At 38.6% G+C, this 23,608-nt stretch overlaps 2 protein-coding genes and 1 long non-coding RNA gene across 5 annotated transcripts in view; 2 read left to right on the forward strand and 1 right to left on the reverse strand.

The window, feature by feature from the left end:
* The window catches only part of LOC137997254 (D(1) dopamine receptor-like), a 30,319-nt gene extending 14,396 nt beyond the window's left edge, over positions 1 to 15,923 (reverse strand). Inside the window, exon 1 of one of the 2 annotated variants that reach the window (XM_068843152.1) lies at positions 15,863 to 15,923. The gene's annotated coding sequence lies outside the window, so the exon portion shown is untranslated. Of the gene's footprint in view, positions 1 to 14,072; positions 14,194 to 15,862 lie in introns of those variants that run through there. The other variant, XM_068843135.1, reaches the window with a different exon arrangement.
* A 4,341-nt stretch (positions 15,924 to 20,264) lies between these two features.
* On the forward strand, positions 20,265 to 22,072 carry LOC137981186 (uncharacterized). Its single transcript, XR_011118555.1, has 3 exons — positions 20,265 to 20,300; positions 21,397 to 21,499; positions 22,062 to 22,072. It is a non-coding gene; the product is annotated as an uncharacterized lncRNA (long non-coding RNA).
* An 840-nt stretch (positions 22,073 to 22,912) lies between these two features.
* LOC137997281 (probable G-protein coupled receptor No18) overlaps positions 22,913 to 23,608 on the forward strand; it is a 41,700-nt gene continuing 41,004 nt past the window's right edge. The window contains exon 1 of one of the 2 annotated variants that reach the window (XM_068843185.1): positions 22,913 to 22,980. The gene's annotated coding sequence lies outside the window, so the exon portion shown is untranslated. The remainder of the gene's footprint in view (positions 22,981 to 23,608) is intronic. The other variant, XM_068843202.1, reaches the window with a different exon arrangement.

Genomic DNA, 23,608 nt, shown 5'->3' on the forward strand with positions numbered 1-23,608 from the left:
CTTGTTCATAAATTCTTGTGGATGTTAAAGAACCTACACATTAATCGAAAAGAGCGCGGCACTGGGTGGTGTTACCTGTCCTTTTTTCTTTAAAGTGTTTGAGCCTCGTCAGCACGAAGGGGGAAGATGCCAGAGTTCTGAATTAGCCAGCTAAGGTATACTCAAGCAAGTTACTCTAAAAATTATCTGGTTATCTGGTGGTCTTGTAGGAGGTGCGTTAAATAAGCAAACGAGCGCGTGAAAGCAGGCGGTAAAATGGGCTATTTTGCCGAAATATCCGGCATGATCGGTCATTACCTTATCATGCCGCAGTATTTGCTCACTGATCTCTACAACAAACAACTTGGCCACCCTAATTTCTTATCGTCTGTAAAAAAATTACCACGCACTGTTATTTTCAAAGAGTTAATTTCACTCCAGTGCTGGAGTGAAAAAGTGGAGTAAAATAAAGCGGAGTAAAATGTACTCCTACGAGGAGTTAATTTAACTCCATTAAGAGTAATTTTTACTGAGTACTAGTTAATATTCAAAGGCAATGACTTTGCTAGAGTAAATTTTACTCTCCCTACAGAGTAATATAATATACTGGAGTTAATTTTACTCTTATTTATCGGGTACTGAGTAAAGTCTACCCCACTTACTAATTCTACTTTCTGATAAAAAAAGTAGAAGAGGATTTTACTCCTATATATCTATTTTTGTAGGGTAAATTTAAGTTTAGCCAGTCTAAGATGTAAAATTGGGGTTGTTTTATTTTTGTGAAATCCACCGATTAATTCTTTGTTTTCAAGGTGTTGGAGTGAAAAAGTGGAGTAAAACTAAACGCAGTAAAATGTACGCCTCTTATTTAGTACTCCACTAATTAACCCTTTAACTCCCAATAGTGCCACTTATAGATTTTACTCTGTCTAACGCCAGACGATTTTACTCGTCAACGGGGAACCCCACGGGGCTGAAAGGGTTAACAACAGCTGGATTCACTCAAAAACTATGTCCCCATTAACTCCCAATAGTGCCACTTATAGATTTTACTCTGTCTAACGCCAGACGATTTTACTCGTCTATGGGGAACACCACGGGGGTGAAAGGGTTAAGAGTAGAGTATGCTCCCCTCCAAGTCAACAGTTTTGCTGGTTTTTTCGTTTTTAATTGGACGACGCCGTAATTAAAGTCGTTATCCTCCGCGATCTTGGATAACACAGTAGAGAACAGACTGGAAACTAGTGAGCCGTTTTGGTCAGCAGTCGACGAAAACCATCCGGCCGCGCAGTCAAAAGTGAATTGGTAAAGAATGATGTGAAATTAACTGCCGCTGACAGACGAAAACTCAAATCGGATATCCGATCGATGGTTCGTTTTTCTGCCTGATAGTTGTCGAGTAAACTTCTTGTTTTTGCTTTATCTTATAACTTCAACAGTAACTTGGAATGTGTAGGCGACTAAACTTTATGTGTAGGCGAATTAACTTCGAACGTGTAGGCGAGTTAACTTCGGTGTAGGCGAGTTAACTTGTGGGCGACGCGACCGGTTACCATTTCGGCGGGTCTTTCGGCGGTTTTACTCAAGTTTGAACACAGGGGGCCACACAATCTGTTTGTGTAGCCGATAAATGTACTGGATTTACCGTTTGCTTCACCTATAGCGATATATTGTTAACTATGTATGTAAATCAATGATAAATAAACGTTGAATTACCTTACCTGTGGTGTATATTCGTCCTTTTACCTCAAAAGCGGTTTTTTGAGCGATTTTGAATGAATTTGAGTTCGCCGTTGACTGTTCCATTTATCGGCTACACAAACAGATTGTGTGGAAGCCCTGTGCACAAATTAACAAAAGTACGCCTGTTGATTCAGAAGTCGAACTGAACTGGCCCCTCCACAGCAGTTCCAAAGCCATTACCAAGAAAACCAATTGATTTTGTCAGCGATTTTCATGTAGAAGGCAAAACATGGTTTATGCATGATCATGAAGTTCGGCACATGAAACGTTCGACGTCTGAAATCAAAGCCGATCCACGGCCATGCTAAAGCCGAATTCCCGTCTAGGCCACTTGAAAAGAACGCCCGAGCCATTCCAAATTAAAATAGCCGTTCTTCATTGATTCAAACGTCGAACTTTTCGTGTATTAAGTTCGGCTCATGAAAAGTATGGCGTCTGAATCGGGCCTTACGACAATTTAATGTAAGCTTATGTAGAATTCAAACCTTTTACATGCACCTTTAAGTCCCAAATTTGTCAGGCAAGGATATTTAATTAGAGATAGACTATTGATCGAGTTACGAGTTGAGTTTGAGTTGAGTTTGAGTTAAGATTGAGTTAAGATTGAGTTAATATTGAGTTACGGTTTTTGGCATTTTTGGCACTTAAATCTAATAAATATTAAGTAGAAGTCACTGAGAAGAGCACGAAACACCGTTTTCGTGAAGTTCACAGGTGTATATTTGCAAAATGGTTTTAACCTGATCAAAACAATCTTGAAATTTCATGTACGGTAGTATTCTTGTTTATCAGTTTACCAGTTTTAGCACTTGGACTCCTTCGATTTGACTACTGCCTCTTTTGCTGTTATGTGGTGTCATCGATCAGTAATCCCTTCAGAAGATTATGCCAAACCGACTACAAGGCTGATGAAAAGACCAGACCACAACACCGTACTCTTTTCGACTAGTGTGTGCGATCTTTAATATCCCACAGAGTTTATGAACTTTGAAGGTTGTGAGACGGGACCTGCGATTTATAGTCCTTATTCGCAAAGACTTGAAAGTCTAACCATTTGCGGATGTTATTACAAAGGCAGCACTTTCTCTTCAATTATTTTAAGACCATGAGTGTTGCGGGTCTGGCCGGAGTCGAACTCACGATCTCCTGCATAACAAACTGAGCCACGGGCGCGCGGTTGTTCCTTCTAGCAATCAAGTCTATCGATGCAGAAAAGATGTCTTCTTGTAAGGCTAAGGATGGGATTTACTGTTAAGCCAGCTTATCGCCCCCGCGGCTAAAAGATGAAACGTACCGTTTGTCGTCCAGCAGCGTTGGCTTTAATGATCAGTGTGCCGCATAAGGGTTTATGTAAAATCAGGAATCCGGAACCTGGAACGCGTTTTTTCCCTTACTGACCCTTTGTCAGTTCTCATTTATGTACTTGCAAAAACAAAAGAAACCGTGCACGAAAAACCAAAATTAATTAACAAGTAAATAAATAAATAATGAGAAATAACGGTAAACTGCTTTATGCACCATGATTTAAAGCGGTGCAAGTTTTAGGATGGTAAAAGTGTGAACAGAAAGAAATGTCTATCGTGATTTGTTCAGATCATAGATATACTTTCAATTTCAGAACTTGTTTGTAGAACTTTTTTTACCGCTTGAGTAGGCATCCAGGCAGAAAATTTTTAATCAACAATTAAAGATCACCTCTTCGAACGCTTGCCGACGACTCCGCGGTTAACTGTCAACATTCCATTGTGTGAGGACCAGAACCCGGAGTACGCAAAGATCCCAAGTCTTACCATGTAGAAACGGGAAACAGAAGGTGAGCGAAACGAACATCATTTCATAGTGTTTTCACTGATTAGTAACAAGTCATATTTTAGAAAGGGCCAGTATAGATTCCGAAAAACAATGCGAATCGCACCCGTGACCTTTCTAGTCGCAAAGTAAACGCGCGTGACACTCACCCATAACCGGGCACCGTGACACAATCCTGGCTTTATCCCTACAACTTCGAAAAGGGGGGAAGGGGTGAACTTATGTGTGGCATCAAGTGTCCCCGAAATGTATGACCGCGATTGGGTGGGGTCTAAAACAATGGTCACTTTCAGTTTGACGGGTCACTCATACTTGCAGGTCATTGTTTTACGTTTTCGAAAGTAACCCAATACCTCGATTTGTCGAAGCCTAGGCCTAAAAGCCAAGTTTAGGTCTAGGGTTACCAAATCAATTGGTGTCACCATCTTTTTGGCTGGGATTGTAGCTAGGCAACTAGACGTCATAGCGGACCGAAGTAGGGATTAGCATGCATTTAATTTCATAACTTACAGTTTGTTACCCCTTAATAGCACTTTAAATAAAAATGTAATACCATCAAGGCGAGGCGAAACAATCAAGCATTACTTTCAACATCTTGTCTCTTTCAAATTTGCAGTGAAATATATAGTTTTCCGACATGTGTGACTAGGTCAAACTTGTTCTCTTACTTAAATGCTCGGCTAGTTTAACTGCCAACATCACAAAACTTCGGTGCTGAATTTTAGAATTTCAGCGGTTATGAGCAAGAAGCGTAATGCGGGCTCATTCCGTCATATGTTTTCCTCTTTCGTTTAGGGCGTTCTTGTGATGCCGGACGACAGATACGGTTCATGATAGCCGCCGGGCCGGCTTAAACTGGCTTAACAATAAAGCTCATGTATCCCTCTAAGAAGACATCGCTTTGACGTCGATAGACTTAACAGCAGCAACGAGAATGATGCCGTGAAACGTGTAATAATTATAAGATTGTTTTGATCATTGGAAAGCCACGCCATTTTGCAAAATTTTATGCAAATATATCTTTCAACGCGGAGAAAACACTTTTCGAAGTGACTTGTACTGAATATTCACTACTTTTAATCAGGAGCTCCCAACGTCAATTTTCGGAAAATATCTATTCGGAAGACGATTTGAGATCTAGAATTTTCGGAACATTTGTTTTAAAATTCCTTGCTTGCCTGCCTGTCCTAGGATTTTCGAACATCTAAAACATGGTATGATTGCCCATTTTTAACGGATTTTTACCCTTAACAGCTCACCTAGAATTTCGGGGGCCTTTTTTCTGACTGAAATTTTCGAAAAGGTAAGTTTTGATCCTTATAATTTTCGAATCACTAGACTTTCAGCTAGGGAATCCGAACAGATGAAAAATTTTTAGGGGATAAAAATATGCCTATATCTACCGTTTAAATACTAAAATACGATTAACAATGCTACGTTTAAGTGCTTTTGAACTATATTCTCGTTGAGTGCCCCTGTTTTAATTCCGAAAAACACCTAAAACTGTAACTCCATCTTAACTCAAACTTAACTCAAACTTAACTCAAACTCCACTCAAACTCAACTCAAACTCAACTCAACTCGTAACTCGATGAATAGCCGATCCCATTCAATTTGGCTTAAGTGCTTTAACAAATTGGTATGTATTTCACAAGAGAAATGAAGCTTTAGATCAAATGGTTAAGCAAAGGATTTGGTATTAGAGTGCTCTCACCGCAAATTGCATGACGACAGAAAGCAGAAAGCTTCAGCTGTCATTTAAACTATTGTACTCAATGCAAATAGTATGTTAATGCCTGCATGAGATTGTTATTATTGGCGTTTAAAGAAAAGAGAGCCAAATTTTGATGAGTCTGCGCTTCAAACACTTACGTTATAACAGAAGTGACAGTGTCTGACACTTGCAGAGTGCAGACCCCAAACTAACCGTAACTCACAGTTATTGAAAGCTAAACGTTTTATTTAAAATGGGTGCTTAGACTTAAATACTGTTTACAATCGCTATTTGTAGGCAGTCTGCAGTTGTCATACACCTTAGAAATGATCAGCTTTATTATTACATGAACCAGCATTTTTTTTTTTGAGACATGTGATATTGAGTGTTCTTATCTGGATGAAATTCTTATGACATCTTTTATCTGTAAGTAGCGGTAATAATTTTTGTTTGGAAATGTGACTGAGATTATGAATTATTTTTTCCAAGAAAACTGAAACTTTTCACTATATTTATTTGTTGATTAACAGTTCAAATTGGAGGTGGGTACAGCTGGGAATTGGTTCATTAAAAGATTGCTGGGAAGTTTGGACAGAGAGTTGGTTACAGAAAGTCAGCTGAGGCTAGGCAAGAAGATGCCTTCTTCTTGCAACATACAGTACATACCACTACATGTATCATCTATGGAAGAGGAGAAGGAGAAAACCCTCAGATAAAAGAAAAGGTTAGTGCCATGAAAAAATTCCTTTGAGGCGTGTTTTTATAAAAAACCTGTAATGCAGTCAAACAGCTGAAAGTCTGAAAGACTTAGAAGCTGATTGTTGCTTTTAAACAAGTGATGCATATAGATATTTACAAATAACTCACATAAATTACACTTTAACAACTAATTCTTGACAGTCACTGCAATAAAATAATTATAAAGCACTGTCTGAGTTACAGGCCTGTGTACGTATAGACTAGTAATGCCTAGCGATTAGCGGAAGATGATGCTGCAGTTTCATTTATCCTTTGTCTCACCCAATATCTGCTTTCAGTTTAAAATTTGAAATGCCGTTAAATGAGGTAATTCTAAATACCTCATCACACATAATTTTTTTTAGAAAAGTGTTGAAGACAAAGAAAGCATCTGGCAATATATTTTCAAGATTTGTTCCATGAGTTCCACCACTATATGTGTACTTTTATCATTATGACAAAATTAATTTTATAGTTAACTGAGTTACTCATTGAATCAAGAACAATGTTACAGATATAATCTCATGCAAGTACCGGTATTACATGTGGTTCCATTTATTTGGTACACCAAAATTGGTGGCTGGTGTCTTTTGTTTCTCAGGATTAGGGATGTATTAGATTTGTGCTCTCTTCCTATTTTGTTAGATTATTGTCGAATGATCTTAATTTTGGAAGGAGTGATACTAATCATTATTCTCTTTAATTACTTTCAAGGATGATGAGTCAATCAATAGAGAGGTTCTAAAAACAACATTTGCAAGGATTGTTGCTTCTGGCACACTAATTGAACTAGAGACATTTACCTTGTGGCAGAAAGCAAGGTTTTGTTAAAACTTTCATTTGCTGTAATTGTTTTGCTGGGAGCATACTTAATTAATAGTTTAATCTCAGGGGTTTTTGTTTTTTTTTTTGAAAACAATTCTGTTGGAGAAAAAAGAACACATTGGCAAAGGTCAACGATGGCAAAATTTTAGCATCAGTTATCCTAAGGCATGTTCCATTTTTTTACGTTTGACTTCTTTATGTAAGAACTGACTTGTATTACATGTACATAAAACCCATTTTGTTATACCGAGTCACATTTATCCAAGTATGTTGTTTGCTTTAGTTTTTGTAATTGAAGTTATTTTGCAGCCATTCATTGTTGCAATCTGTAATCAAAACACAAACCACTCAATTTATCTTTGTTTAAGGCAAGAACACATTCAGCTGATTGCCATTTTATTATTGCCCGAATAATTAGAATAAAGATAGCTTTGATTTTTGTGATGTATTTGTATGTGTATACAGATTGTATTTATCATGCATATCGATGTGCATTCTTTGCAATCTTATGATTAAAATTACCAGTATTAGATGCTTCATTGTAAACCTGGTCTTTTCTTTACATGATATTTAAAAAAAATGAACTTTTCATGGTTTTATGAGAAATCTGACTATAAATGAAGGTACAGTAGATCTAGTGAGGGTGAATGTGTTCTGTAGAAAGAGTAAATATTACTCTGACAATGGGAGTAAAGTTTAAGAGGGTAAATTTTACTCTTGAAAAGGAGTGGTTTTGTACCTTTTTGTCTCACCCCAGTTTTGGAGTTAATTTAACTCTGTCAAGGGTAAATCCAATAGAAGGATAAAATTTACTCTCGTATTGGAGTGAATTTTACACCACAGGAGGGGTACACAATACTGGAGTAAATTTTTACCCCAACAAAAGAGTAAAAGATATAGGAGTACATTTTACTCCAAAAACGGAGTAAGCAATACCGGAGTGAATTTTACTCAAAATGGAGTGGTTTTGTACCTTTTTTTTAACTCCCTTTTTCGAGTTACATCTACTCCTTGAAAATAACAGTGCGTCGAAGTTAAATTCCTTATAATGAGCACTGACTCATCTTGAGCTGAGCCTAGCCATGCAGTCATCCAATAACGTCTCGCGTTGTAATCACGTGTCTTCGAAATAGCGATACTTCTGTCGTTGTGGAAAAAGCTGGCCGCAAAAAGACACCGTGAAGGGCAAGAGAATAGATTACAAAAAGTAAAAATGAAGCATACCTTAAAGACATTTTAAAAATGCCCATACGAAGCGTAGGTTTAGTTTACTGAAACGTGTATTTCTAGAGTGGACATCAGAATTAAATTGAAGCACAGATTTCAGGTAGTCAGGTGCTTTTCCGAGTGTTCTCTTGGGAATCAATGTGCACCTGTTGACGTACGCGTCTTGATAGAAAGGAAGCCAATTTAACGTATTGAACAAGGGCAATGGGCGCGAGTGTGGGTTTGCATCCCGCGGGATGATCCTTGCAGCTCTTTTCTGTCGTGTAAAAATGTTGTTCAAGTTTTCCTTGGATGGTGATGTCCAGCTTTTAGCGCAGTATAAGAGAGCCGGTTTGATGACAGCATTATAGCATATTTTCTTATGGTCTCTCTTTAAGTATGGACTGATATATTTCAATTGACCAATTCTTTTTGACATCTTTCTAGGTCTTTCTAGCGAGAGCGTTACAGTGATTTTCAAAAGTTAAGTCATCATCAATCTCTACCCCAAGGAATTTGTGTGATCTTACTCTTCAATCTGTGAGCCATTCAAGGCAATGGTAAAATTGCCATCTGTGAAGATCACGATCTCCCCGAAATAAGTCCCTTTCAAGTTTACGTCAGTTCACCTTGCGTATTTGGGTGCGATTCAAATTTTAAGATACAGGTACTCAAAGACGTTCTGTGAACCACGAGAAAATGTTCTGCAAAAGCCACAGCAAAATGTTTCGTCAGCTACTTGTGGACACTTGGTTATAGACTCTCAGATCACGGAGAAAAACGGATCATGAAAACCCTTCTTCCTCGATTCGTCCGCGAAATTGCAAAGTTCCAAAAAAAGTACTCGGGCGTTCAATGGAAGACAGATGACGTAAGCTGCCGCTGCCGCTGCCGAATTGTCTTTGTGAGCGTAACAATAGCGGCCACTTGTTACAAGACAATTTCAATAAGGGATAAAAATTTAAACAAAATCTGCATGCTTGTTCTAACTGTATCAAATGCATTGAATTAGTCAAGTGAAGCTATGATCCTCGCCGTTATAAAGGCAATTTTTGCAATTGCGTAAAGAAGCCTGAAAAATTCAGGACTTCAACGGGGTTTGAACCCGTGACCTCTCGATACCGGTGCGACGCTCTAACCAACTGAACCAACTGAACACGGGAACATTGGAACCCACAAATGACCAGCTCCCAACGTCAGTGGCTTCATAGCTCAGTTGGTTAGAGAGTCGCACCGGTATCACGAGGTCACGGGTTAAAACCCCGTTGAAGTCCTGAATTTTTCAGGCTTCTTTACGCAATTTCAAAAATTGTGTTCATAATTGCGAAGATTATAGCTTCACTTGATTTCATATCCGCAGTTGATATGTGACCCATTAATATTTCATATATCATTTTATCGCATTGAATTAGGTTGCGCATGAAGTTGCATCAAGCATTCGCCGCTTTGAAGCTTAGCATCTTTTCCCGGCTTTAATATGAAAGGCAAACTGAAACTCCTCGTCTTACACTTGATGCGAATAATAATTTTGCGGAGATGTTTGATCATCATCATGTCGCTTTCCATGCCGCCAGCGTAACGCTTCAGAAACGCATCAGAAACTCCTCTATTGGGACTTCAGGCCACTTAAAGATCATTAAAATATCTGCACTTGGTTTCAGCCGAAAGATTTCAGCATCGACAACCTCTTAATCGGGCAAAAAGAATCTAAACCGAAAACCTATTGAGCGACAAAATAGAAAGAACTCAGAGAGGACAGCGAGTCGATTTCGTAATGGAGGGCTTCTCAAAGAACGACGCACGAGAATTTTGTGTTTTATGCATTAGAGTTGCGAAAAACGCTTCAATAACTGTCGCACGGCAAAAAGAAACCAACTAATCGGTTCATGTATTGAAGGCGAGGTTTTTTATAAGTAATGACGATATTCGACCATTTTCAAACAGAAAAAACAGGGGAGTTTGGCTCGCCTGGAACGTAATTAATTTAAGCCAAGCATGTTTCGCGTGAACCATGCTTGATAATTTCTCAGCTCTGAATGATGTAAAATGAAACATGACAGGAACGAAGACCAAAAATTGTGAAATTCTCTGTCATTACAATTTAGAAAAGTGGTAAAATTGGTCGTAACGAGAAGTCTGCAGTTCACATTCAAAAGGCTTCATAAAAATGTGCTAAAAACGCTCATGACACAACATAACGAACCAGCCACTAAAGCGTGTTTCTCACTTGTGCGATAAGCCCAAGCGTAAGCTCAAAGATGAGCTTGCGACCTTTACACAGTGAGACAAGCCGTGGAAAATTTGGCGTACGCAAGCGTAGTAATTAACGTCCGAGAAGATCTACTACCAAGATTCAAGATGGCGTGCGAATCGTCGTGCTTGTGCAAACTCACGCCGGTTTTCACTTGTGAAATAAAGACAACCGTGAGATAAGCATACGCGCAAGGAAAGGAAAAAGTTTCCTTTCTTGCGCCTTACGCTTATGCTTATTTCACGTTTATTTCAAGCCGGTTCCCACACAATATTTTTTTATGCTTAGGCCATCCTCCTTTTTTTCTCCGTTTAGCGTTGTCCGACCGACCCAATTTTTTGCCATCTTCAAAAAAAAAGTAACGATATAGTTAAACCATTTTTACGTCGCATAGGAGTTTCGGTGGTTGATCCTTTGCCCATGTTGTCTTAATTTTACAATAACATCAACCAGCTTTTCCGCCATATTGATTTTGGGTTCACGTCTTGTTGTTTTCCAGGCTCTGCAGCAATGATGCTGGCATAGCAGCCCTCCGATTCCGAGACAACTTGTGATTGTTTTTTTAGGCTTTTTTTTTTCATTCTGACCGACCGACCCGATATCAGGAATCGCATTCCACGCTAAAAGAAAAAAAAAAAAAAAAAAGGGGAGGCGGGGGATGGCCTTACGCTTTCGCTTATCCTTGTGTTTATTGCACAACTGAGTGGGAACCGAACTGTCACAAATCATGTCGCAAATCAGATGAGGATTTTCTATCAAACTATTGTTGTTTGGAAATCTACTTCCTCAGGAACCCATGACCCGGAGCCTACAACTCTACTGTGTTCGTGTAACGGCGTTTTCACAGACCGATTTATTTTTAGATTGAATTTCCCGCGAATGAGACTCCCACAGGAGCCCGATGACCAATTACAAGAAATTAAGCTGACGTCATAGGGTCACCGAATCGGAACTGCCTTTGTTTTTTGACCTAATTCGCGGGAAGGGCTAGTCTAAGAATAAACCTACTTGTGAAAACGCCGTTTCACAGACGCTGTTTGGAAGTTGCACGCTCCAGATGGGCTCCTGACTTCCTGCAAAGTGCTTGAACATTTGATGGACAGTTGTTCCTCTGGGTATTCGCAATTCCCAGTATTTTCCTGTAGAGAAATGTAAGAGACTAACAGGAACCAATTGAAGTCTATTAATAACCCACATGGGAGTTCAAGTGAGACAAGAGTAATTTATGCCGGAACGCAAGTATATGTCCTACAAACAATAGCATCGATAAAAACCTGATTCCAGCCATTAAAAACTGAAAAGTCTTAAACGGCGGTCAAATAAAGAGATCGTTTGTAAAATTTAAGTTTCCACTGAGGCATCTAAACGCGTAAGATTTTCCGAGAGCTTAGATTTGATCTCCCTTTTGATGAAAAAATTATATTCTAAAAACTAATACCTGAAAGAACCAAAAATTCATTTTGAAATATTATCAACTGAAGCCAAAACATACAGTGTTTTGCAGAAATTTCCTGTGGGCATCTGATAGACTCTAAGTTGGCATGAGAAACTTTACGCCCCCACGGACGACTTTAATCTCTAATTGGTTTACTCCTAAAACAGTAGTGACAATTCTAAACTTCGGTTTGAAATACTGGCTATTGAAAAGCATCATTCGTGTCGGAAAATCTTCATTTTTAACCTAAAACCTAAAATGTCTATTTCAAGGTATTAATTATTCACAGCACATTTGCATAATGTAAGCTGTAGAAGCTCTAAACTCGCAAATGGATAATTAATCACCTTAACGTTTTTCACTTAGTTTTGTATGTTATTTGCTGGGTAAGAAAATAAAATGCCTAAACGCAATGGTAGTAGCCAAAACGCGAGGCCGGGGTCGGGGTCGGGGTCGGGTGTCTTTTTTTCCAAAATTTTGTTTCATTTTGTCGTCATTCTCGAATGACTGTCATTTATGGTGGCAATTAGTCAAAAAATTTGAGGAACCTACGGAAGCTATGAAGGCTCTTAAGGGGCATTTTAGTTTTTCTTAAAATCGTACTTAGTTTTTTTGTCTTTCCGAAAATCGAAGTTTGTTGCTCGAAATTAAGAGAATTTCCGAAATTGCTAAAATTGGAGTTTAAGGAATACACGCTGACTGCCAGACAGAGTCCCATCGTATAAATATTCACTTCGTTAAAAAAAAAACCCCAAAGGAATCACAGTTCCGCCATGATCGTCATGCAGTCATGCAACGTTCTTTTTGCTTGTTTGTTCGTCTTGTTGTCAATGTTGTTGTCTGATTTACCACAAACGGTTTGTAGTAAAGTCAGTCGCACAGGAACTTGCTAGCCAATTCTATTCGGACTTCAAGGGATCGAATCCAATTTTACGAGAAATAGCATAACCACACTTAGAACAATTTTGCGAAAACAAGTCACTGAGAATGTTTGCGTGACGACCATAGTGGAATTATGGCTATGTTCTGTTTCGTTTTAATTGTATTGCGGAGAAGTTTCTTACGAAGTAAACATAAAAATGTGGTTTAAAAATGTGGAGCTCAGCGAGTCTTCAGTGTCTCTAGATGATTCGCACCTACGTACGAGGCACTACTTTAAGGCAAGATCACGCCACTGAGGATCCTGTAGATTTTCAGATTTTTATTCGTACTAGGTGCTCGATCGATATGTCGTTAAACTAGTCGACTGAAAGGAAAATATTACAGAAGTAGATTAATCTTTTGGAATGCCGGCGATAGGCTAAAAGAAGAATGCAACTGATTTCTTGAATATATTACTATGTTTTTCTTCTAATCTACACGATCTTATGGTTTGATTTCTTCTGTTGATTGTCTTTAACGTTCTTGATCAGGAAGTGAGGAAAGTGAAAAAGTAATTTGCGCGTTTGCAGTTTGTTTCGATTTATATATTTCTGAATTTCTAATTAGTTGTCACCTTTCAACTCATGCAAATTTGCTGTGGTAAATAAAATTGCAAATATAGTTCCATACATTAAAACAATTAAGCGACATACATAACTTAACGCGCGAAGCGCGAATCACTTGGTTTAAAGTATTAGATTTCAGTCGGAAATTCTTTTCGAAAAGCAAACGATGTCCCGGCCCTTCGAAGCTTCCGTACGTTCCTTATATTTTTTGACTAATTTCCAACATAGGTGAAGGAAAGATGCCGAACATTAGAAAATAACAGTACTGGAGAATAACTACAAAAATTGAAAGGAAAAAATTTTGAAAAAAAAAAGATACCCCGACCCCGACCCCGGCCCCGGCCCCGCGTTTTGGCTACTACCAAAAAACGGGCAATAATTTTATTTTTATCAAACACATTTTGAGTTACACACCGACTTATCTAAGTAGTTGTATCAGTACAGCTTCACAAGAGGGTAGAACGCAAATTTGAAATAACCTTCTGTGACGTGCTTTCGTAAAAAGTGGAGACTGTTAGGGCTAAGACTGGCTTCGGTGAGGACTTTTTACCCGGCTCGCAAAGAATTGCGAATTCGAAATGCTTTCAGAATTTCCGTAACGGCAAAGAGGTCTGTCTAATAATGTGCTTCACGCTCAGTGTGATTTTAAATTATCCAGGACTTGGGTAATTTTCAGCTCTGTTCACGTTTATAAAGTTTAGGTTTTTACAATTTGTTCAGTTGCCGTCCGTTTTAATCCAGCTCATGGAATAAATTGGTTTAGTGTTTTGAGTGAGCATAACTTAAGTGAGATAAAGTGGTGCAGTAGGCATGGAATGGTTTTAGAGAAACTTCAGCAAAGTTAACTGGAAATTGAAAAGTTAGTTCAGAAGCTAAAAGACTTACCCGGCGTAGAATCAGCTCACGTTGGTAAGCTACAAGTACGTCAGCGCTCTATAATTCCAAAGCCTTTCGTGTACGATCATGGACGCCGGCCCGATGTTTGTGTGATAGGAGACGGACTTGTCTATGCCGTCAAAAAAAAAATATGTCATAAAAGCAAACATTGCCAAATGATTGTCAAATCAATGTTGTTTTACGTGCAAAGCTGGGTTTTCTATGTCCCTGTTTAACTATAAAAACTGATTCTCACACTTTCGGCAGTTTTACTGGAGGAGTGCGCAAGAACTAGTTGTAATGCAATTTCCGCAACATAAAGGCTTCTCTTCGCCGCAGAGGCTTTTAGGGTAATTTCTTTTATCAGTGGGGAAGAGACAAAATATCCCCATGGTCTGATAACAAACTACAGCCTCTGGAAAGGACACATGAGGACAAAAAACCGTAGCTGGTCCATCTTCAATCCTAATCTAGTTTTCGCGTATTTCTACTTTTCGTATATAGTAGATTCTGTGATCAAGAATTGGGGAGAGATGCGTTGTGTCTCAATAATTTTGCCGAAGGCTATAATTTACCACGACGTTTTCGGAAAGAACATAAAGCGCCAAATGCCCTTAATTTATCAATAGTGAACTTCCAAAGATATATGACTGGCTTTGTGCAAATAAGCTAACATTAAATTTGAGTAAAACTAAATACACAATAATAATAAAGATTCTCGCTGACGTGTCATGTTCAAACGTTTTGAGTCTTTTTTGTGAATAAAAAAGTTTTTTTTTTGTGAATAAAAAAGGACGATGAACTCGATGAACTGTGACTAATTCCTTGGAGGACAGTTAATAGGGACCTTCAGATTCTAGGACGAGAACGAGTACGAGTTTTGACTGTTTGTTTTTATCGAAAATACTAAGAAGATTTATAGCCCGTAAGATTAATCTTACTCATTGTTAGCAGTATAGGTTTCTCTGTCATTCTTATTGCTGTTACCTGGGCCCTTTTGCTGATCGAAAAATGCCAAAACTGCTGCCGTGTTGTTGACTTGTTTTGACACGACGACATTTTTGCAAAACCTCGTACTAAAATGACGACGGTAACACGTTTTTCCCGCCAAAATGACGCTGGTTTGCGCGCGCTCAATGTTTTTCTACGAGAAAATTGGGTACTCGTAGTCGTTCTCGTCCTAGAATCTGAAGGTCCCTAATATTAAGGGAGAGATACCTTATTGGTGTACGTGGATCGGTTTTTCCGACAGTTTTAGCTGGTCAACCTCTTGACTATTCTTTTAATGTTAAATACCTTGGACTAATTATTGATTATCATCTGTCTTGGCATGACCAAGGTCACACTACGCACTTTTGCCCGTGCGAAAATAGATTTTCCTTGGGAAAATTTACCTGAGTACACCCGAGGTAAATTTATATCGGGTTTCATTTTCCCTAGGTGAAAAGGTCACACTGAAGAAAATCACATCTAGGTATTTACAAGGCATTGACGGGATTAAATTTCATTATTGAACTACGCTCGACGTTTACGGAATTTCGCTGACTGTTGGGACAGCGCTTGGTCGAGTTAAATGAAGTGAAGTTGGTGGAATACTCCACTTGGCCCTGGATTCTGTTGATGTAGCCGATTGAAAAGAAAGCCATTATAGATCGGGTCCTGTTTGCCTCCCTGAGCATGCTGGTTTCCGAAACGAAATTACAAGCCGATGAATAAAAGCTATAGCAAAGAAGGAAACTAAATCTCGAGTAAATCCAGCAAAATGAAACGTGTACTGATTGCAAATGATTTATACTTACACGTTCGATGTAAACCATGCCATCTTCTTCCTTTGACACACGCACACGCACGCGACAAAAGACTGTGTACTTCGATGTTTTTCAAGTACAACGTGAAGCGATGAAATCAAATCTGTCATCAGCGGGTTTGCCGACGAGCATCTATTGGCTAACTACCTTGGGATTTCATTTTACCCCTTCAAAACATGTAGAGTAAGTGTCAAGGGAAATTCTATTGTTCTCTTGATGAATTCAAGCATCGATGGAAAACATTTTCCCTGGGTAATATCGGTCACACTTCTAAATTTAACTTCCCCTTGGTAAAAGTGTCAGCAAGTCAAGTTTACCCAGGGCAAAAGTGTGCAGTGTGACCACAGCTATTGAGTACACTTGTTCCAAGATAAGTAAGAACATTAATACAGTCAACTCTCTCTTAACGGACACCTCTATAAGACGGACACCTGGTGCTGGTGCCCGCCGTTTCTTAGTCATTTTACTATAACCAAACTCTCTATAATACGGATACCTCTAAAGACGGACAACGGACACTTTGAAATCGTCAACGGACACTTGTGTGGAATGTGACCGCAAATTACGATTTAGGGAAGAAAAATTCTTGTACGTGACTCTTTTTAACACCAGACGTTTAATTGACAGCTCTTATCTTGTCGCCGGAATACTTACAGTACAAGTTAAAATTAAATCAGTCATTGTCCCATTCAAAAAATAACTCGGAGTTGACAACCGAATTGTATTGTAATCTAAAAAAGGTAGGTTTCGTTCAAGCAAATAACTTAAAACAAACTTTAAACAGACGCGTATTCACTGTGCACAGGTTCAGCATTATTATCTTAAATTTCCTGGGGTCATGCTACGTCGACTCTCTATAAGCCGGACACCTCTCTAAGACGGACAGCTGAGGCCGGTCCCGATGGTGTCCGTCTTAGAGAGAGTTGACTGTATATATTATGACTAAAGTAAAGACATTTCTCAGTGTCTAAAGAAACCCTAATTAATACTACTCTTTCATATAGCCTTATTTAACATATGGATCCATACTGAGGGGCAATAATTATCAGACTATTTATGATGTTGTGAAACTCAAAAATAAGGCAGTTCTAGAGTAATTGATCATGATGTTCCTATTCGGGATAATAGTACCACTCACTATGTCAATCTCAACATTTTGAAATTTCCTGACATTGTTAAACTTCTTCACATTTTCCTTTTTAGCTATGATCCCTTATGCAAGGCTGAATAAACCCTCAAAATTTATGACACCACTTTTATCAGAACAACATAGCTATACTACTCGTAATGTCTCGTCTGAGCAGCTCTTTATTCCTTTTCATAAACAAATATTAGGAAATTTTGCCCTACTATCATTAGACGTTATTTCTGGAACGATCTTCCCCTTTCTATTCGCTCGAAACAACATAAAAAATTGTTCAAGAATTTTCTCTTCAGTTATTCAGATTATTACCTTTCTCAATATTAAATGCTAGATTGACATAATTGCCCAATCTGTCCATGCTCTGTATACAAGTTATTTTGTGTGTGTTTATTTAACTGTTTTAACTCGTTATATATTTTACTTCAGTTGTTTTACATATAGCGTGTTGTATTCCTTTGTATTTCTATTTTTCTTTTAGTATCCTCGTAATTAAGAATTGTTATCATCAGGGCAATTAAGCTATTAGTTTAACTATCTTTTGCCCCTTTTCTCGATCTCTTCTTTCTCTTCAATTTAAACGAAAGCAATACTAAGAACGCTGATTCGTCAACTCAGGGTGTTTCATGGTATGCTGTCTCATTGTGCCTGCATTTTCATAACAAAAAAATCGCTTGTATCTGAGTTACGCTTTCAGTATGGCACTGGAATGAACCGGCAATTTACTGGTAGCACTTATATATGTTAAATAAAGAAGTAAAACTTATACAGACAGTCAAACTGAAAGAGGAGTATCCAGTTGAACTGGAATAGCGAGCATTTCAATGTTATGTGAAATAACGGACGATATTCTGGTTCTTTCAAGTCTTCTGGTGTCTGTAACATTGTTCACGTGCATGTCACAGATGCAATCACCTGGAAAAAGACTAGCTTTAAACTAGCGTCATTCTGTAAGAAAAGAAGATTTATTTGCGCCCTCGAATTAAGTTACGTTTATTATAAAAGACACCACAGTACTGTAACAATCTTCAAATATAAAATAGGCAAACGTCAAACTTTCATGTTTGGCATTTATATTCCTAATATTTGTCATGTGGTACCAATGTCGCATGCGAAAGGAACCCTTTTGCAGTTTAAATTTTGGCCGGATAATGGGTGTCTTCATTATACAGACCCTACGCCGCAATTGGTCGGGTTAACATGCGTTGGGTTTTCACCCACAAGAGAACAGGGGCCGGCCATGATACTTCTGAGCCTAAAGGACAATTATCCAGTTTACTGCCAATTTGGATATCTACGGAGGATGACACATGCAAATTGCATGCGAACGAACTCTTTGCTGTAAGCACACTAGTCTTTACAAACCCTGTCCAAACTGGAAATGTTCTGCCCAAAAGCGGCTGTATCTGTAAAATGAAAATTGCAACGGGTAACGGAAATTTGGAAACCTCTCAAAAAAGGAATTCATATCTAAACTTGGCAATCTCCAAAACGTGAGATCTCACTGAATTCACACTTTTAATCAAATTTGCCTCCCCATTCTGTTTTTAAAATCACCCATTTAAAAGAGTTACCCATTTCAGAGATTCCTAGTTTTAGTTCAGGATCGCTGAAAAGTTGAAAAAGATCGTGGGGACCTGGGTCTAAAAACCTGGTTCGTGTCAATCAACCATCAAATTCAACATAGCGGCACTTGTGCTTGAGGCTTTCTTTTTTCTATTTATGGGTGCTTTTCCACGTCACGACGACGATGGGGAATACAAAGGACCCATAGATTTTGGGTTCGAGAGATCTTTTACAAGAGGGAAGAACCCGGAGTTTGTGCTTTGCTGTCGGCAACGCAGTGTATCCTGGACTTTTCTGGTATTTTCCCTGTCGTTACGATGCCTGCCATCGCTGGAGAGTGATTTCCATATAATCGCTACGATCGCTAGACTTGTTTTCCAGCTATCTCATTTTCAAGCGCCAACGAGCAAACCACGTTTTGCCTTTGATCAAACTTCCGGCTCCAACCACAAATGATGCGTGACTATCAGCATCTTTGGTTCCCACGGTACATTTGTACATTTGAATTCGATGCCGATGGAAAGCGATGGAATCTTTACGAATCTTTTTCCTGAAGAATTTTTGAAAATATATCATAATGGTATTCGATCTGTAACTAAACAAAAACTCCAATTCCCTTTTCGGTGGCGGAGTCGATATTCCGGCTTATGTTGGGAAATTTGATTGATGGAAGCCAAAACGCAGTTTGGCGCTTGAAGGCGAGATTCCTCAGAAGTATAAAAAATCGCAGTAAGCGCGTTGACATGAGTATACTCTGGAAAGATGCAAGATTCACGGTTCATAAATAATTCCGCAGTCAACTCGCCGCGCGCGCCGAGTATTTTTCGCGTTTTGATTGCTACTCCGAAGCCTGTTCACAGTGAAGCAACAGTAAATAGTTTCAAGGTTGAAGTCGTCCACGAAGTTTGTTCACTTGTATTTGTGTATCGTTTGTGACTTCAACTGAAGCTGCTTCATGTAAAATTCACTGTCCAGTGAATAACGAAAAGTCTAACAAGCGAATATAAAGACAAATGTCACCAAAGCTGCTCCAGATGGCGGGATCAATCAATCAATCAATCAATTTTACTTAAAACACGGTAAATGGCAAGCTGGTTTTCAGCACATGCCGTATAAGAATTACTAGGTATAAATGTTAAAACGACTAAACAACAAGGTAATATATAGATTTAGCCAAGCCTAAAAGCGGAGCTCCCGGCTTGTTTATTCTTACTGGCTGTAGGATTAGTGAAATAAAAGGCTTTGGAACTGTCCGCCTTTTGGTTTTCCCGGATATTGCTTAATTATGTCATTTTCTTCGCTGCCTTACAGTTAATTTCACCTGAAAAACCGACTGATCGCATGAATCACGAAGGGATGAGTGTGATATCGGTTTTTCCAGCGAAAGCTACTGTCGAATTTACAAGTTAGGCAATTAATTTTTCTTGAATCGCAAGAGTTTTAAAAGAAAACAAGCAAATCCTCAGCAAGCGAACGGAAAAGGAAAGAAGCCATTTCAGAGTCGACTGTCAAAAGCCAGCGAATAGGAATCACGCTAAAATTTGGAATTACAGACGTACTATAGCTCGTGATGTGACAGATCGTACTTTATTTATTCCACTTTATGTCTGAAAACGAGATAATTTACATTTTGATGTACTTCATTGAAACACGCAAGCTTGGCTTAGAACCAGAATCGGCTAGAAAGGACAAACTTCAGACAAGATCTCCAACATATTACCTGTACGTGCTCTAAACAAACTTCTGAAAACACAAGCAGGTGATATTTCCCCTTACTTTTACGAGAACTCATTGCGATTACATGTTTAGAACATAAGCTAAGTGCAAAATTTTCTTGTCACTGGCGAGGCACATCGAAAAACAGTTAGGCAAGCGGAGTAAAAAAACTTCTTGTTCGCTCGCATTTTAAAGCCAAACAAACCAGCAACAGATCGATTATTTATGTCCAAAAAGAGTACAGATCATTTGTTATTTAACTCCAGTTAACAATAAAAATTCGAGTTTCATTCTTCGGCTCACACAGCCAATCGGCTCACACAGGTACCCGCTCACTCGAAAATCGGGCTCAAACAGATACCGCTGACCTGAAAATCGTGCTCACACAGATACCCGCACACTTGAGAATCAGGCTCACAGAGATACGCGTTCACTTGAAAACCGAGCTCGTACAGATAACCGCTCACTTGAAAATCGTTCTCACACGAGACCTACCCACTCACGTATAAAAGCCTGTTTAACGACCACGAGGCAAATCTGTCCTGATGGTGGAGCCAATATCAAAAAACTTATTTCTAGATCACCTTCAACCTCGTAGTGATAAAAATCCAGAAAAAATCACGATTTTTGAGCTTAAAATTTGAAAATGGCAGGAAATGAAGCCGTTTTTCAACAGCCAATCAAATATAGCCTTTTCTGGATTCGACCAGAGTTAATTCCAGAGTTATTCTTTCCTTGCCGCTGGTCAAGGGAACGATGACTCCGACTGAAAACGAGGTTGGACGCGAAAACAAAAGAAATGTCGAATGGTTGTTAAAGGAAAGTTTAAACGCTTTTTAACTCATTCAACTTCGATTCAACATGTTTCAACTCGGTTGAAAGGAGGGAACAAATGTTTTCATCATCGCTGTTCAACAAAATCGAATGGATGTTGAAGCAAATGGTATACCCGGAACTTTAGAGGTAACTAATTGATTTTTGTAATTTTCAATGCCAAATGTACTTCCTACAATATAGCGATCATTTTTATTTGTTAATAAATAAGTAAATAAATAAATAAAGTACATTTCTAGCGTCTCAGTAACTGATTCTATTCTTGCAGCACTTCACTTTCTATTTATCATCGGTGCGTTTCTTTGGGGAATGGACCGGAAAAAATACATTTGGAAATCGGTCTTTCAAGACAAAATTGACTGAGACCTAAGGTAAGGGCCTTTTGCCTGTTAAGTCACTCAAATAAATAGAAAATCGCCAGTGATATTTAAAAAATAATAACAAAACGTCTTCCCGGGGGAAAGTTACTTGGTAACTTGGAGAAATGGCCTCGTAAATTCAAGATATGAAGAGATGGCCAAGGGTTTCATCATGGGAGGGAAGCTTCCGTTTCAAAATCGGCTTGGCTGGAAACATACGTCGAAATTTCTTTCAAATATTCATCTGATAAGAATGCTTCTGTCTTTGGAAGCCCTAGCACCATGTTCAGTTTAATCATTCCGGAACGTGTTTACAACTTGTTTGGACAATTAATTGACTTAACTTTATCCAAGTGACAAAATCGTTGTTTCAGTAGCGGCTCTACAATTTTAAGGAATGCTGCTTGATCTAATCGCTGATTGCTTAAAAATGTCTTCGATCTGGATCAACTAAGTCTTTGCCCGTACCTGCAGTTCCACTATTCAAGACAAAGGACTGTATAAACATTTTTAATTACTCTCCTCCTTTATTTGCCGTTTTCAGAAGCTGTGCTTTTTTTTCCATTCCTTTTAGCATTTAAGCCAGCATTTCAGGATCTCGTTGGCTGGGGAAGTTCTGAAGGCTTCCGTCTCAGTTCCAAGAAATCAAGAACTGGAAAATTCTAAAACTTGAATCAAATTTAGGGCGGCTGATGAAATAATAAGCTTTAGTATATTCATACATCGAGCAAGAAATGAAAAAACAACTGAGCCAAAAAATGTGTAGTATAGTTTTCTTGATATTTGCCTCGCTTTCATGGACATCGACTCGGACCAGAAGTTCACCGTGTGCCCGCCATTTATGAACTTTCTGACCAAATAAGGAAATTTTGTTTTAAACAGCTGTAAACTGGGACTTCCAGTAGTGTGAAGCTTTAAAATAAATAAACATTCGTCTTTGACATTTACCAAGAGCCCATCACCTTGCGTTTACTTAAATTGGAAACGAAAACAAAGACAAATTACAAATTAGTGAGACTTGGATAATAAATCACAACGTTAAGTGCAATTCTTACTTAATAAAAGAAATATACTCCTTACTGAAACGACATTGCCGCAGACCATTTTTCGTAGAGCTTGCAGATGAGTAATTTGTGCGTGATTGAACATTGTTTTACAGTATTCACAACTCAATGGACCTTAGTTGTTCCATCTACAATCTGCGCTATGCTTCCAAGCATTTTTTCTTTAGTTATCATTTACAGATCTAACCGACCATAAATATCCTTCCATTAAACGCACGGGGTATTAGTGACTATTTTGTGATAATTCACAACAAATTTTAACAATGAAAACAGACAAAACAATGACATCAGCAAACTGATTAACGTGGAAGATAAATATTTGACGGAAGATAAACAGTTTCAGTTTTAAAACCAACACAACAACGTGTTAAAGCTTCGTCAAGGTTCGTGTGCAGAGCAGTCGTGGTGGCAACACTGATCTTCGAAAAGGTATGATCAAAGGTCCTTAATAATAACGTTAACAACAGGGACTTCTGTAGAGTAGCAGATTTTAATCTTGTATTTTCAATTTCTAATGGTTATCATTTCGCGTCAGAGTCAATGGTTTTACGAGATGCCTCTAAAAAAAAGCAGATTAACTAAGTGCTCTTTATCGATCTTTATGGAAATTGCGTTCGATCTGTACTACTTAGAACGCATTTAAAGCTCTCGAAGAAAAAGAGACCTCCAAGCCAGTTAATCAAGTTAATAAATACTTGCAGGAAAATGTCATACAAGGTGCTTTGCCCGATAATATACTTGACCGGAAACCTCCCGTCCTTTCAAGGGTCTGCCGAGCCAGTATAAATTCGGAACTACATAACCCCTTCTCCACATAACGTCTGAGCTTTGTAAGCAGTATTGCTTCCACTGACAATGTTGTGGCTTGAAGTGCGGCATAGCTGATAAAAAATATCGAATAGTGAAATAAGTTCGCGGCGAAGTAAAGCGATACTAAGTAGTATCATCTCTCTCCGCACAATGTTGTCCCTCGTGATTTGATTGCGACGTTTTGACGGCAAACTGCTAGTCTTCCTTAATGGATGAGACTGACTGGTTTACCCTTCACCTTACAAAA

The sequence above is a fragment of the Montipora foliosa genome, chromosome 1 (genome assembly GCF_036669935.1).
Source record: "Montipora foliosa isolate CH-2021 chromosome 1, ASM3666993v2, whole genome shotgun sequence".
Taxonomy (NCBI): Eukaryota; Metazoa; Cnidaria; class Anthozoa; order Scleractinia; family Acroporidae; genus Montipora; species Montipora foliosa.